The sequence below is a fragment of the Prunus dulcis genome, chromosome 6 (assembly GCF_902201215.1).
Source record: "Prunus dulcis chromosome 6, ALMONDv2, whole genome shotgun sequence".
In the NCBI taxonomy this organism is placed as follows: Eukaryota; Viridiplantae; Streptophyta; class Magnoliopsida; order Rosales; family Rosaceae; genus Prunus; species Prunus dulcis.
Genome location: NC_047655.1, coordinates 28,460,991 through 28,474,877, shown reverse-complemented (window position 1 = coordinate 28,474,877; position 13,887 = coordinate 28,460,991). Strand labels below are relative to the sequence as shown.

Sequence of the window (13,887 nt, the reverse complement as noted above, 5' to 3'; positions counted from 1 at the left end):
CCAGGAGATTGCTTGGACATGCAATTTCAGGGAACATGTATAAATAAGAGTCATACAAAGCCTATATAAACAGAAGGTTGTTTCTAATGGTTGCACTGGATTTTTAAGATCACCTATATTATTGCTTTTGATTTTCTAATGGTTGCACTGGATTACCTGCTTTGATAAGAGATATTTCAGTAGATATGTTTCTTGATCCTGAAGGTAGGTTTCATTGTTGACTAAATCCGAAAAAGGCAATCTACTCTTGCCATTTAAGGCACGTTTACTAAACAAGAATAGGAATGCAAGGAATCTGAGTTACTAGTGAGCAAAACACAACGCACATCACCATTCTCTTCTTTTTCGACAGTTAGTAAATAATGGGAATGTTTTACTCCGATTCATAGATAGATACTCTCATTCATGCTTCCTCTTATACATACTCACTACAATTCTGATTCAGACACGTGTCAAAACCATTTCATAAAATAAAAAAGATTTTCTCAATATACAAGATTCTCAAATTTCAAACAATTACACAATTTTTTGGTCGAGAGGTATTTACAACTTGTACTGTAAACTCCACTAAACGCGCGTACCGTCCCGAAAACGAAATACCATCCAAAATATAAATATATTGTTCGCTCGCTTCAGACTTTTCATTTTTATCCCATTTCCTCCGTCTTGTTTTCCTTTGGCCTCCGCCGAGATCGCGGAGATTGAGTTCCGATACTTCCTCAGGAACTCCTCTGGACCACCGACAATGAGGCGCTGTAGAGGGCCTTTCCTTACTCCGTTGAGAGAGCACCGAATCGAAGATCATCGAGGACCGTCAGATCGGTAGATCGAGGTGCTTCGAATTCGTTATCTGCAGCAACATGCAAATGCGATCCAAGGAGCCCAGCACCTTGATGTGAGGGTTAGTGTTCTTCTCTGATGTTAGAGCCGCTGTTCTTTTACGATCTTAGGGTTAGCTAATTTTATTTTGCAATGTTAGGGTTAGCTAGCGCTCTTTTTCCATTGTGATATTAGCTACCGTTATTTTTCGATTGCAATGTTAGGGTTGGATAGCTTTCTTTAGCAGTTGCAATGGTAAGGGTTAATTAGCGGTCTTTTGCGATTTTAGGGTTAGCTAGTGTTCTTTTGCGATTTTAGGGTTGGCTAGTGTTCTTTTGCGATTGCTATGTTAGGGCGAGCTAGTGTTCTTATGTGATGTTAATGATAGAGGGGCTTTGCATGTATCAGGTGTGGCTTCTTTTAAAGTTGTTTTTAAACCATAGTGCATAGACGAAGTAAAAATAATTTCATTTGTTGCAGACATCTGATCTCATGTTGGTGTGATTAACTTGCTGTGGTTCCCCCAAATTTACCATAGGTTAGTTTACTTTCTCTTGGGCCCGCTAATGTTTTTGCTACATGGTTTGATGTATAAATGTATAAACATTAGCTTACCCCTCCCTCTCCTCCCACTTTGAATATATAGGGAACTTCAATTTGGTGTGTGAATTAAGTCCATCCATTCCTTTAAGATTCCGTATTAACCCTCTAACCTTTAGAATGTTCAACTTCCTAAAATTTGTTAAGGCCTATCTTATGTTTGTGAAATTTCTGCTTGTCACTACTATGATTTTGACCTTTCCTGCTTTACAAGTAGAGTCACAACACAGGGACTACTATGATTTTAATAGAAGAATAGCTTGCAAAGTTCACATTTATGAAACAAGCACTTGAACTTTTAGTATGATAAGATTTTACCCCTCATTTTATTCATTCATATATGCTTTACATATGGAAGATCTGCCATAGTGTTATGAAATTTTTTATGACCCCTTTAGTAAGCAAACCATTCAAATGTTTATCTGGTTTCTGATTCATTTTGCTATTATGTTTGTAGAAAGGTGGAAATTGTTTCAGAGATTTGCAGGCAAGCGTTTATTGTGCAAAGCTGAAACATAATTGGGAGTGAGTGATATTGTGTTATTGAGAAAGAGTGGTGCCAATTCAAAGGGCAGCAAAACTTTGTTTAAATGGTCGAAACAAATCATGACTTCCCACAGCTGATAAAAGCTGAAAAGGAAATACAGAAAGCTATTCTCATATTTGATTCCGCAACAGCCGAGTAAACGAATGGCTTTCGGCATGATCACACCACCTTTGGTCTCATGGTCGCTAGATTAGTCTCCGCGAAACCAGTTCAGGTCAGCTGAGGCATTACTGGATAGGATGAAGGAGGAGAAGTGTAGTGTTACAGAAGATATATTCCTCTCTGTTTGCAGAGGGTATGGCTGCGTTCACAGGCCACTGGATGCTGTCAGGGTCTTCCACAAAATGGAGGACTTCCAGTGCAAACTAACCCAGAAATCTTACATTACCATACTTGGCATTCTCGTTGAAGAAAACCGGTTAAAGATTGCTTTCGGGTTCTACTAGTATATGAGAGAAACGGGCATTCCAGCTAGCGCTGTGTCGCTTAATATTTTGATCAAAGCCCTTTGTAAGAACAGTAGTTCCATGGGTGCAGCTCTTCGAATATTTTGTGAGATGTCCAATCATGGGTGCCCCCCTAGATTCAGATACATATGGTACTTTGATTAATGGATTGTGCAAGTTAGGAAAGATTGGTGAAGCAAAGGAGTTCTTCAATGAGATGGAAACAAAAGGTTGTTTGCCCTCTGTTGTTACGTATACTTCCTTGATACATGGCTTTTGCCAAACCAACAATTTGGACAAAGCTGTGGGGTTGTTTGAACACATGAAAACCAAATGTCTTTACTTACAGCTCTTTGATGGATGGACTTTGCAAGGGTGGGCATTCTTCACAAGCAATGGAACTATTAGACTTAATGGTCAGTAAGCGCCATAAGCCAAACAACATCACTTATAGTACTTTGCTTCACGGATTCTGTGAAGAAGGAAAGCTTCAAGAAGCTTTGGAGATTCTAGATAGGATGAAGCTTCGAGGCATGAAACCAGATGCAGGGCTGTATGGGAAAGTAATAAGTAGCTTTTGCAATACTTTTGCAATATTTGCAAGTTCCAGGAAGCTGCAAACTTTCTTGATGAGATGGTCCTCAGAGGAGTTAACCTAACAGACTAACTTGGAGCCTTCATGTAAGGATTCATAATGCAGTGGTACAGGACTTATGTAGTAGTGGCGATCCAAATAGAGCTTGTCAGCTGTATCTTTTTTTTTTTTTTTGGGTCAAGACTTTGTCAGCTGTATCTTAGCATGCGTACCAGGGGTATCTCCATAGATATCACAAAGCGTATCAAATTGTTGACGAGATGGTGCTTGATGGATGTGTTCCAGATGAGGGAATATGGAGTTCCATGGTGGATGGGTTTTGGATACACAAGAAGGTGCGTGGACCTGCTGAGTTGTTGCAGGCTGAGCTGATGAGCGAAATGGTTGATCCAGAAACATAAATCTGAAAGTTTTGAGTTAGTAAGTGCTCTTGTACACATTTCATTTCCTTTCTTCCTGATCAATAAAGATTATTCACCACATTGCCTTTTCTTTTTCTTTTTATGAAATTATAAGTTACTGGCTCAGAATATGACTACTTGCATGGCACATGATTTATAAAGCACTTGCTTAGTATAGTGTCGTTGGTAACTGTCCTTAGTGAATTTAACCCTGAAAGTTGGTAACTGTGGCGCTGGAAAGCATTTTTCTGAATATTAACCATGAAAGGCAATCTTTGGTTGACAATCTGGAATTGAATTGTTCTTCCTATATTATGCCTCTGGTTCTGATAATTGAATATGGTGATGGTGACAGGTTTGGAGATTTTTTATTACCTTTGCTGATGTTTTCGAGTTATGGCCTTTTATTCTTGATGAGTTTGTTTCAAAAGATATTGAAGATGTTGAAGGACTCCTACTGGATTAGGAGTAAATCAAAAAATGGTGCTGTGCTGCTAATCCTGGAGGTGGACATCCACAGATTGTTGGAGTAATCTCCGCTCTCTGCATCTCTGCATACTTTAAGTTGTTTTGTTTGTTTTCATGACTATTTGACCCAAAAAAAACTTTTCATGACTGTGAGCCACCAATGAGTTATTTTGTTTCAAAATTGTGCATTCTAGTAAAGTGTTCTTCATCTGTTTTCTGCTGCTCGTTGATTTCATACAATTTTGATATCAGGATTCGAGGCTGTTAGGAGATATCCATGTTGCTCTATTGAGGTTGATTATAAAAGATATCGAAGATGTTGCAAGGACTCCTACTGGATTAGGAGTAAATCAAAAAATGGTGCTGTGCTGCAAATCCTGGAGGTGGACATCCACAGATTGTTAGAGTAATCTCCGCTCTCTGCATACTTTCAGTTGTTTTTATTGCTTTTTCCTAATTGTATACCTTGAATTTTACTTTCTGTTTCAGGCATATGCATGAGGCCTTGATATACGAAACTGGCAGCAGCACATAAAAATCTCTGCTAACATGGCCAGTATGTCTTTTATAATGTGGCAAACATATGCATCACAAGTAGTTTTGAATTGCAAATGAATGAAACTTTGTTGGTTATAGGCATTCACAGTGATACATATTGTTTCATTTCTTCGCATAATTTTAACCAGTAGTCATTGATGTGATATTGTGAAGGCTGTCTTGTCTTTTGCAGCATTCGCATTGCCTGACACATAATTTAACTAGTGGATGGATTTCGACTGTTTTCTAACTGAATCTGGTGAAATGCTTGTTCCTCTATTATGTTTGGCCGATCTTCCATTGTAACGTTTGAAAACTGCGTTTCATCTTGCAGGAAATATATATTTTCTTGAAGCAACTGCCTGGCAGTGCCGCAGCTTAATGCATTTTATCTTTAGCATATGAAAGTTCAGTCGAATTTCTTTTTCTTTTTTTTCTTTTTTTGGGGAAAAATGGTCTGTAATGTTTCTCTTCGTTTGTCATCGTTCCACCAAGTATGGGACCAATAAGGCAATGGGCTTATATTACAAGGGTTCAGAAATTTTAAACACGCCCAATATTCTCCCAACATCTACTGAGGCCGAGGACTGTAGTAGGCAGAAATTTCACAATTATAGGCCCAAAATTTCCGAGGCCGAATGTTAAATGGCCCCAAAATTTGATGAGGAGCAAATATGGAATTGTTAGCCCAGTAAAGTGAAAACGGACGTTGAAATGGACCCGTAACGTAAAGCATCCCCTGAAATTAGCTCAATAACTAGACAACCAGGCCAATTGGGCTTAATATTGGAAATGGGCCCAATCATTGGGCTAACACTTGGAAATAGTTGGCCCAATAAAGCAAAAAAGGGCCTAATAATCCCGCATAATTGTAACAGGCCCAACAGTTGGCCCAATAACGTAAAAAGGGCCTAAAACTCAGCCCAATATTGGAAAACAGGCTCAATAGCAGACCCAATAAGATGAATAAGCCCAAATAGTCGGCCCAATAACATGAAGGCAGGCCCAAAGTCCTGGAAGCAGACCCAGTAGCCGGCCCAATAAGGTAGAAGAGGCCCAATAGTAGGCCCGATAACGTGAAAACAGGCCCAATAACGTAAAAGGGCCCAATAAGATGAACAGGCCCAATAGTCAGCCCGATAATGTGGAACGGCCCAATAAAGCGAAAACAGGCCCCATGCATGGAATCAGCCCAAAATGGGGCCCAATAAGGGTCAAAAGGCCCAATAGTCGGCCCAATAACTTGAAAGCAGGGCCAAAATCCGGCCCAATACTCTGATCGTAGGTCAAATAAGTGGCCCAATAATGGGAACAAGGGCCCAATAGTCGGCCTAATGACGTCAAGAACGACCCATAAGTCGGCCCAATAACTGAAAACAGACCCAATTCCCGACCCAATATCGTGACAACAGGCCTTAAGCCGACCCAATAATTGATAGGTCGGCCCAATATCATCTAAACGTAATGCCGATTACAAAATGGGCCGAACGCAGTAAAATGGGCCAGATTTTTACCTGTGGACCTATATTTTTGTAAAACCCAATTTTTCTACGGGCCAAAATTTTAGAAAGCCCAATACTTAGATAGTTTAGCTGCAATGTTTTGATGGTCTGAAAACTCGATAGTAAATTAAATAGTCATGCCCACTAGAATTATCGACAAGCCCAACAAATATTTGGGGCTAATTCCAAGCGCCTCTTAAAAGAAAAAGAGAACGACCGCAGCACTAAAATAAAATAATTTATATTATACAGACTTCTTTTGATTCAAATGAGATCAAATTAGTAAAATAATTTATACCTATAAAAACAAAAAGGAAATTTGAGGCGAAATCCTGCTGGCCACTGGTTTCAGATATCCTGGAAAAAAAAAAAAAAAAAGTTAAAACAATTAATAAAATAATACTAAGACTCAAAATTTTAGACTAAATTAGATAAGAGGACAAAATTAATAAATTAGGACCATCAGAACTAATAACAATTGGAATAAGACTGAAATAAACCAGATGGTCAGTGTGGAAAGAAAGAAGTTAAACCGAAGCACACAACTCAGCAACATACTGAATGTGCAAGTGTACAACACAGCAAACAAACATAAAGTGTCACACTAACAAAAAACACCATGAAACTTCTTGCATGTCTCTAGAAGTAACATCAATCCTAAAAAAAAATTACCTAACAAAATTAAAAGCTAACAGTAACAGACTCCAGCTTGCATTTCATAAACGAATAATGTCTTCAAAAAGTGGACAAACTCTTGGGAAGAACAGTTAAAATGCCACAAGTGGGAATCATAGGAAGAACAGTTTGTTTCAGACCGGAAAAAAAAAAAAAAAGGAAGAACAGTTCTTTATGTCAATAACAAAAAAGGAACATAGAACAACAGGTTCTTTTGTTTAAAATGCAAGATGTTGCAACTCATAAGAAGAACGTTTGGTGTGGGATAACCAGTGAATGTTAATGATTATAAACCAAAATATACATACTGAAGAAACATTTTAAAATACCCTATTACTACATTTGTATATCATAACTTTATTTTAAACAACATTTTACTACCAAAAAGAAAACCTGCTAATACACGGAAACAAATTTAACACAGAAATTATACATGATATATATCTTCCAGCTTTTACACAATCCAGAGGTAATTGTCAATAGATGATAAAATATGAATGAGAAACTATATCAAATTAAGATTAATGTGTACCAACGAGAGAGAGAGAGAGAGAGAGAGAGAGAGAGAGCTGCAACACTTCCTAAAATTATAACTTCCACTCTGTCTTCAGTATATATGGGCAGATAAATTTTAGTTGCATAAACATTGCTTGGGTGTATAGATGCAAAAGAAAATACTTAGAGCTTTTGAGACTCCTCTCCCTTCTCATCCTAACTTGAAAAGTTGAGACTGATATTGCCTAGAACAGTGCGACAAAATTCGAATAATGCACTAACCCATTTATGATTTTTCACGTTCTAATGTCTTTCACGTGATGTTACATTGAAAGTTAGAGAAACCACATCATCTGATGTTCTCTTTTTGTTGGAACATCAGATGGTGGAATAGTCTAGTTATTGATGGTTATTAGACCATCAGATTTTGCTACAAATGATTACTTTAAAATTCACCACGCAACCGTGTATCACTGATGTATACAATGTTTCCGATTCTATATGTAAGATACCATCCCCACTCCCTCGTATCTGATACATCATTCAACAAAAATATGCTATTTCAAAGCACTCCCATTCTATCATTCATGTGTGCTAATTTAGTTTTTGTCAGATATATGGTTCAAGTTTTCATCAAATACTATGCTATTTGCCCCTGAAAACTTATTTTTGTTCATTTTGTATCCGTTTTAAACAAAAAAAGATATTTAAAAAAAGAAAAACATCTACATGCTTGAATGAGCAGGGAGTAAAACCTTAACGATATATGGAAGACGCGCTGTCAGTGCCTCTATCAATCGACATCGCACCTTGAGCAAGCTGCCATGGAGTACCTGGAATGGAAGCAAACATCCCACGCATTAATGCATTGAATTAGAGACTGATCTACCAAGTCCTCAGCCCTATCGCTCCATCAAATCAAAATCAATGATCTCGGTAAGCCATAAACCTAAGTAAACCCTAAATTTCAAAATCAACTTTGACGGGTCCTGGAACCCCCATACCTAGCCCCATCAGATCTCTGGTGTCGGTGTTAATTGCAGCACGATTTCAACTGTAAGCTCTTGAACGGATCCGATCGTGGATCCATGGCGGCCATCGAGGCGTTAAACCTCGCAAAACAAGAATCGCATTGGTGGAGCTTCGCTTGTTTTGCTTGATTGAGATCCGCATGTCTCGTCGTCTCTCTCTTTCATCACGCTCATGTCTCTGATCTCCAACGAAGGCTCCGATTACAAAACCAATGACATTGTGCGGCCGCAGGAGCCTTTCTTCTTTGACATATCTGCGAAAATAAGTGATGAGACACACACAAAGAAGGTCACAGGAAACCCTAACCTTCTCTGTGTGTATCATTTCACATTTTCGCAGATGTGCTCGCAGATATGCCCGATGCTTAAGGTTTTGTCATTTGTGATATCAGACGCCCTTTTGGGCATAGTATTGTGTTCTCCTCCAATACGATGTCGTTTTGGTTGCTTAATGGCCTCTTCTTGACCCTGGACTCGGCCGCGTGTCCTGGGTTTCAACTCGCATTGGGCCATCCTCTCATAATTGTCCAACAACAAATTAGTCGGTAGTAGTCATAGCCTTTGTTGCGACATGTCGTATAAAGTTACCTATGACTCCCACAAGTGATCCCAAACAATTTAAAAAAGGAACAAGAAACCAAGGCCAAACCAAACATTTGTGGGTTGCATAAATACAAACAATTTTTGTCGCAACATTATTTCATAATAATCTTTTTAAACTTATTTATTCATCTTTTATTCATTAGGAGTCTGACTTTCCTTCAATGTGCATTCTGACCCTAGTTACTTCCAATTAAAGTTTAAACACACTCCATTTATCACCTACATTAATGCTTTTCATTCTCTAATGGTTGCGTTGGATTGCCTACTTTGATAAGAGTTTTTTGCAATTTATATGTATCTTGATCCTCAAGATAGAACTGCATTGAAGCACAAATCAACTAAATTCCATATGGTTTCCAATCCTGTCTCTCTCGTTTCTTCTCGACTCGTCTTCTCCTCATAACCCAAAGCCAACACAGATCTGCTTTTCTCCTTGGTTCTAGGGGATCTCCCCTGGAACCACCCCATTTGGTTAATAATCTGGGCCTCTCTCTCTCCCGTTATGTTGTGGAGAGGTTTTTCCTCCCAACTTTTGTTAGGTTTTGTCTGCTCCTTGCTGTTGCAAGGGTTTGTTTCCAGTCTTTTAGGGCTGGTTTTTGGCTGATCTTGCTAGATCTGCTACTTGTGTGGTAGATCTAGTGTCGATGTCTCTGTTTTAGAGGTGGAGCTGCTGATTTTGGTGGATCTACTTTTATTGTGCTTGGGGATCAAGGGGGATTAGGAGATGCTGTGATATTCTCTAGAATATCCTGGTGGAAGTTGATTGGTAATGCCCTCCACTCTTGGGGTATTTCTTGTCCCATGAAGTTTGAGAGTTTGTTCTCTTGATCTCTCTTAAGAACAAGTTGCTACAGAAATAGGTTGTATATTTGTTTTCTAACTATCTTGTAATACTTGAGCTTAGTTGGTGTTGTTGTTACAATATGTATTGCAAGAACCTCCTTCCAAGGTTGTGTTCTAATTGTTGTAATATGAGTTTGTGTCCTGTTTCTTCAATTGAATTGCTACTGTTTCACCAAAAAACCAAAAAAAAAAAAAGAAGAAGAAGAAGATAGACCTGCATTGATGGATAATTTCAAAAAGGACAGCCCACTCTACTATGATTAATAAATATTCACCAAAATGCACGTGTCGTAATAGGAACAATTTGTTTTCTAAAATACCATTTCAAAATTATCTCTAGAAAATTCTTTGTGTTGATGTTAATTGTTACCAAAACGGTTGATTTGTTCGATATAATTTAATCTGCCTCCGAACAAACACTAATCACAGGTCTTCATGGATCAACAGGTATTACGGCAATCATCATGAGTAATCCTCTGAATTGAAGCCTTGGGTTTTTTAATTTTTTTTAAAACGTGTTAGTAACAGTTAGTATACGATGAGATTGGAATTCTGATCGATCATAGGGTTTTTTAATGGAAGGTTTTTTGTAGGTTCTTGTGGCAAAATCTTCTACGACTACTTTGATAGCCATACTCTGAATTAAAAGAGGGGAAATTCAGAGAGTGAATTTATTAATCTCCACTTAGCCTAATGAACACAAACAATACTTCTGAATTGAAGTTTGAAAAATAAGAGCAGAGCAGTATAACAACACAACTGAGCTCAATAAATTATTTTAATTTCACAACAACAACCATTTCATCATCAATTCCAACATTGACAAACCAAATTGACATAAACAATAAAATTATTGCGGGAATAATCGATACCAGGATTCTTCAACATCTTTTACTGAAGTTGGAGGCTACCCGGTTTTTCCTTTGAAATTCTTTCTGCTTCCATTGCTACTGGTCGTCTTTTTTATCTTACTCTTGACACGTTTGATATAATCTGAAAACGTGTCCTTGGTAGCCTCCTCACTCTTTGTATCATGCACACTATTTGCTTTGGAGTTGGAGGAACCGCCAAGATTCGTCATAGAATGTCTGATCTTCTTCTTTGCGCGGTAAATGTAGTCAGAAAATCGGTCGTTGGTCTCGAGCTCTGATGATGGATGACTACCATGTGGCTTGGAAACATGATGATCATTAGCTTTCTGAGCTTTGTGATCATGGGTTGGTAGTGAAGGTTTGGACAGGCGGTGATGAGGATCATATGTTTGACCAGTAGAGCAGCATAATGCACTGCAAATTTTCCCACACCCTGACATGGAGTTTGAACGAGTAGGATAGGAGGAAAAATGGGGGGCTTTGTTGTGGATGGCACAACAGAACAGAGCAAGGTAGAGATATGAAATAACAAAGCTTTGGGGTAAGTCACATCTTTATAAGGGAGCTGCAAACATGTGAAGAGAAAAGAAATAAGAGTTTCAGTTTCTTCTTTTGGGTTAAATTCAGTGTTGGATGAAAGAAACTAGAGAGAAACATATTTGGCTAATATTCTTTATAAAGTAGACTTTTTTCATATTTTCCAAGTGATATGATGTTTGGGATCATATTCTCACTCAATGTGTCCTGATCTTCTTCACAAAATAGAATCTCGCAAGCACACTTCATGTAGCACAATCGACTTGACGAGACTGGGATGCTCTCCAGCAGTTTTACACAACATGACAGGTCAGTTTCTTGGGGAGAAAGACTAGATGACTTCAAGAAAGCATCAAGGCTATCTTCCGGTGGTTTATTAATATTTTGAGGCAGGAATCTGCTATAGTATTCATGTTGCTACCAGCACGAAAACGTGATTTCCACTAATCATAAAATAATTTGAAGTTTGAAAGAATCATTACTTTCTGGTGGCAAACCATTCTAAGAGAACCTTAAGCTTGCTTTTAGCCAATAAGGATTCACTTTCGTCCCAGAAGTCAAGATGCTTCTTTGGTAACCTAATACCAATTTACTTACTCACAAAGATCCTTTAATTAATAGCTAAGTCTGAAATCTGTAACCATAAACTAATAATGTTTGTTAACCTTGAATTTTAGGCTAAAGGTGTCAGATGGCATCAGGAATTGTTTAGTACAACTAAAAAAATAATTAAAGCATAATTAACACAAGTAAGGAACCATACTATTTAGGAGAACAGAAATTACAAAAAATTATACAGCTTAAGCATTCAAACAAACAAGCAATACAGTCTCTGGAATCACCAACACAACCCTTATTAAGTTATTCATCAAGACTTTAAGCAGAAGCTGCATAGTCATTGCGGGCGGTCACTGTCATTGTAGGTCAAGATCCTCTAAGCAAACAGTTGAGCTCCCATGTTTAGTCCTTCCTTACTCTCGTTTGAAGGAGATAAGCTTTCTGCTTCCAATACTTGATGTCTTCCTGATCCTCATCTTTGCACGATTAATGTAATCTGAAAATGTATCTTTGCCGTTATCTTCTTTCTTTGTATCATATCCATCCTCTCTTGATCTGGAGGCAGTCATTCCCATACCAACATTTGACATAGCTCTGATCCTGATTTTTGCGCGACTAATATAGTCAGAAAATGCATCATTGTAACCCAAACTTGCTGTCCTATTTGATTTTGTAAGTTGTGCCTCAAGTTTGGGATTTTGCTTCTCAACTTTTGAATTAGCATTGACATGAATCGGCTCGGCAAGAATCTTTGTCGGTGGAGGCATCTCTGCCTTAACCTTGCTTTTCTCCTGTGCTGAAACATGAGTTGGTGCCAGTTTACAAACCGGGCAGGTAACGCTGAAGATTTTCTTGCAGAAACACTTGGAGTTTGAGCTATGCTGACTCTTTCCCATTGATATGAAAAAATTTGAAATGAGCAAGCTTGTTCTAAGTTTGGGAGATGAAGTATGGAAAAAAAAAAGAAGAAGAGACCTTGAACCTTTTTGTAAGATGGGGTAATTGAGAATCTTGAGAGCATGTCCTTGTGATGGTTGCTTGAAAACTGAAAACATATGCAGAAATGAAGAGAGAGTTTTGCCTAAAATATAGTAAATGCAGAAGCTTATGATTATTTTATTTTATTTCAAATGAAGTGCTGCATGGGATCATATTCTCAGTTTCTCTACGCCTAATTTGTTAATAGAGTGGAACCCAACAAGCACACCCCAACATTCTCTAGGTATTATTATACAGAACATGATAGCTTTGGTCCAGAAAGAAACAAAACTAGAATAATAGTTAATATCATTGTGATTTTTTGTTTTGTTTTGTTTTACTCTTGCTATCATATGTAGATGTTTTATTTTACTGGATAATAAATAAGCAATAATGGCTGGTCCGCTTAAAGTGTTATTTCCCTTGTGTGATTACATGGAGAAATATCAGATGAGCTTCAAACAGACAGTGAAATCACACTGTTAGAAGTCTCAACTTCAGTCAAATAATGCACTCACATTTTTCCTGAATCCATGATATGCATGTTAGAGACTACTCAAATGGGTAGTAAATTGATTGGATGTTCATGTTCTTCAATCTAACATCCTCATCAGAAGTTCGTGACACTCAGTTTGCTCCAAAAGAGCAGATATATAATACCACATGAGGTCAAGAACCACTTGAAGAACAAACGATTTAGTATAATTGACTCAAGAAGAAAATACAGGAAAATCCAATAACATCACAAAACCTGTATAGCATATGCTACCAGGGCAGAAATATGAGAGAGGGAGAGAGAGAGAGAGAGAGAGAGAGAGAGAGAGAGAGCAGTCAATGAACAGGCTGGGCTTGATTGGCTTATCCTGCAAAAGAAAAGAGAGATCATTTACTGGCAGTCACCACCATGCCATTATTCATCAAGACCTCGTATCGTTGTAGACTTGCAGTCTTCTACTTCTTAAAGGAGATATTCCTTCTGCTTCCAATGCTAGATGTCTTTTTAATCTTAAACTTAGCGCGATTAACAAAATCCGTAAACATATCTTTTTCATTATCATCTTGCTTTGTTTCATAAACATCACCTGCTCTGGAAGCAACCTTCTCGATGCCAACATTGGAGGACATAGCTCTAATCTTAAATTTTGTGCGATTAATGTACTCAGAGAATGCATCATTGTTGGCCATGCTCATCTCTGCCTTTGGCATTCGTGGCATTCCAGCTCCAGACACATTGGTTAGTTTGATCTGGACACTGTTAGAATAGCCAGTATGATCATGGGTTGGCACTGGCAGTGAAGTGTTTGGGGCAGCAGAGGTGGGAGTTGGCTCTAGTTTGCGGTGTCCGTGACCGTGATGATTTGTTTGAAAATTTGGGCAGAG

The 13,887-nt window shown here is 38.2% G+C and overlaps 1 long non-coding RNA gene and 1 pseudogene across 1 annotated transcript; one reads left to right on the top strand and one right to left on the bottom strand.

Moving 5' to 3' along the window:
• The first annotated feature begins 745 nt into the window (after positions 1–745).
• Positions 746–4,961, top strand: LOC117630622 (annotated as a pseudogene).
• Positions 4,962–6,038: 1,077 nt separating this feature from the next.
• Positions 6,039–8,509, bottom strand: LOC117629701. The gene is made up of 3 exons (XR_004586146.1): positions 8,090–8,509; positions 7,841–7,918; positions 6,039–6,272 (listed from the first exon to the last, which is right to left on the bottom strand). It is a non-coding gene; the product is annotated as an uncharacterized LOC117629701 (long non-coding RNA).
• Between the last annotated feature and the right edge of the window lie 5,378 nt (positions 8,510–13,887).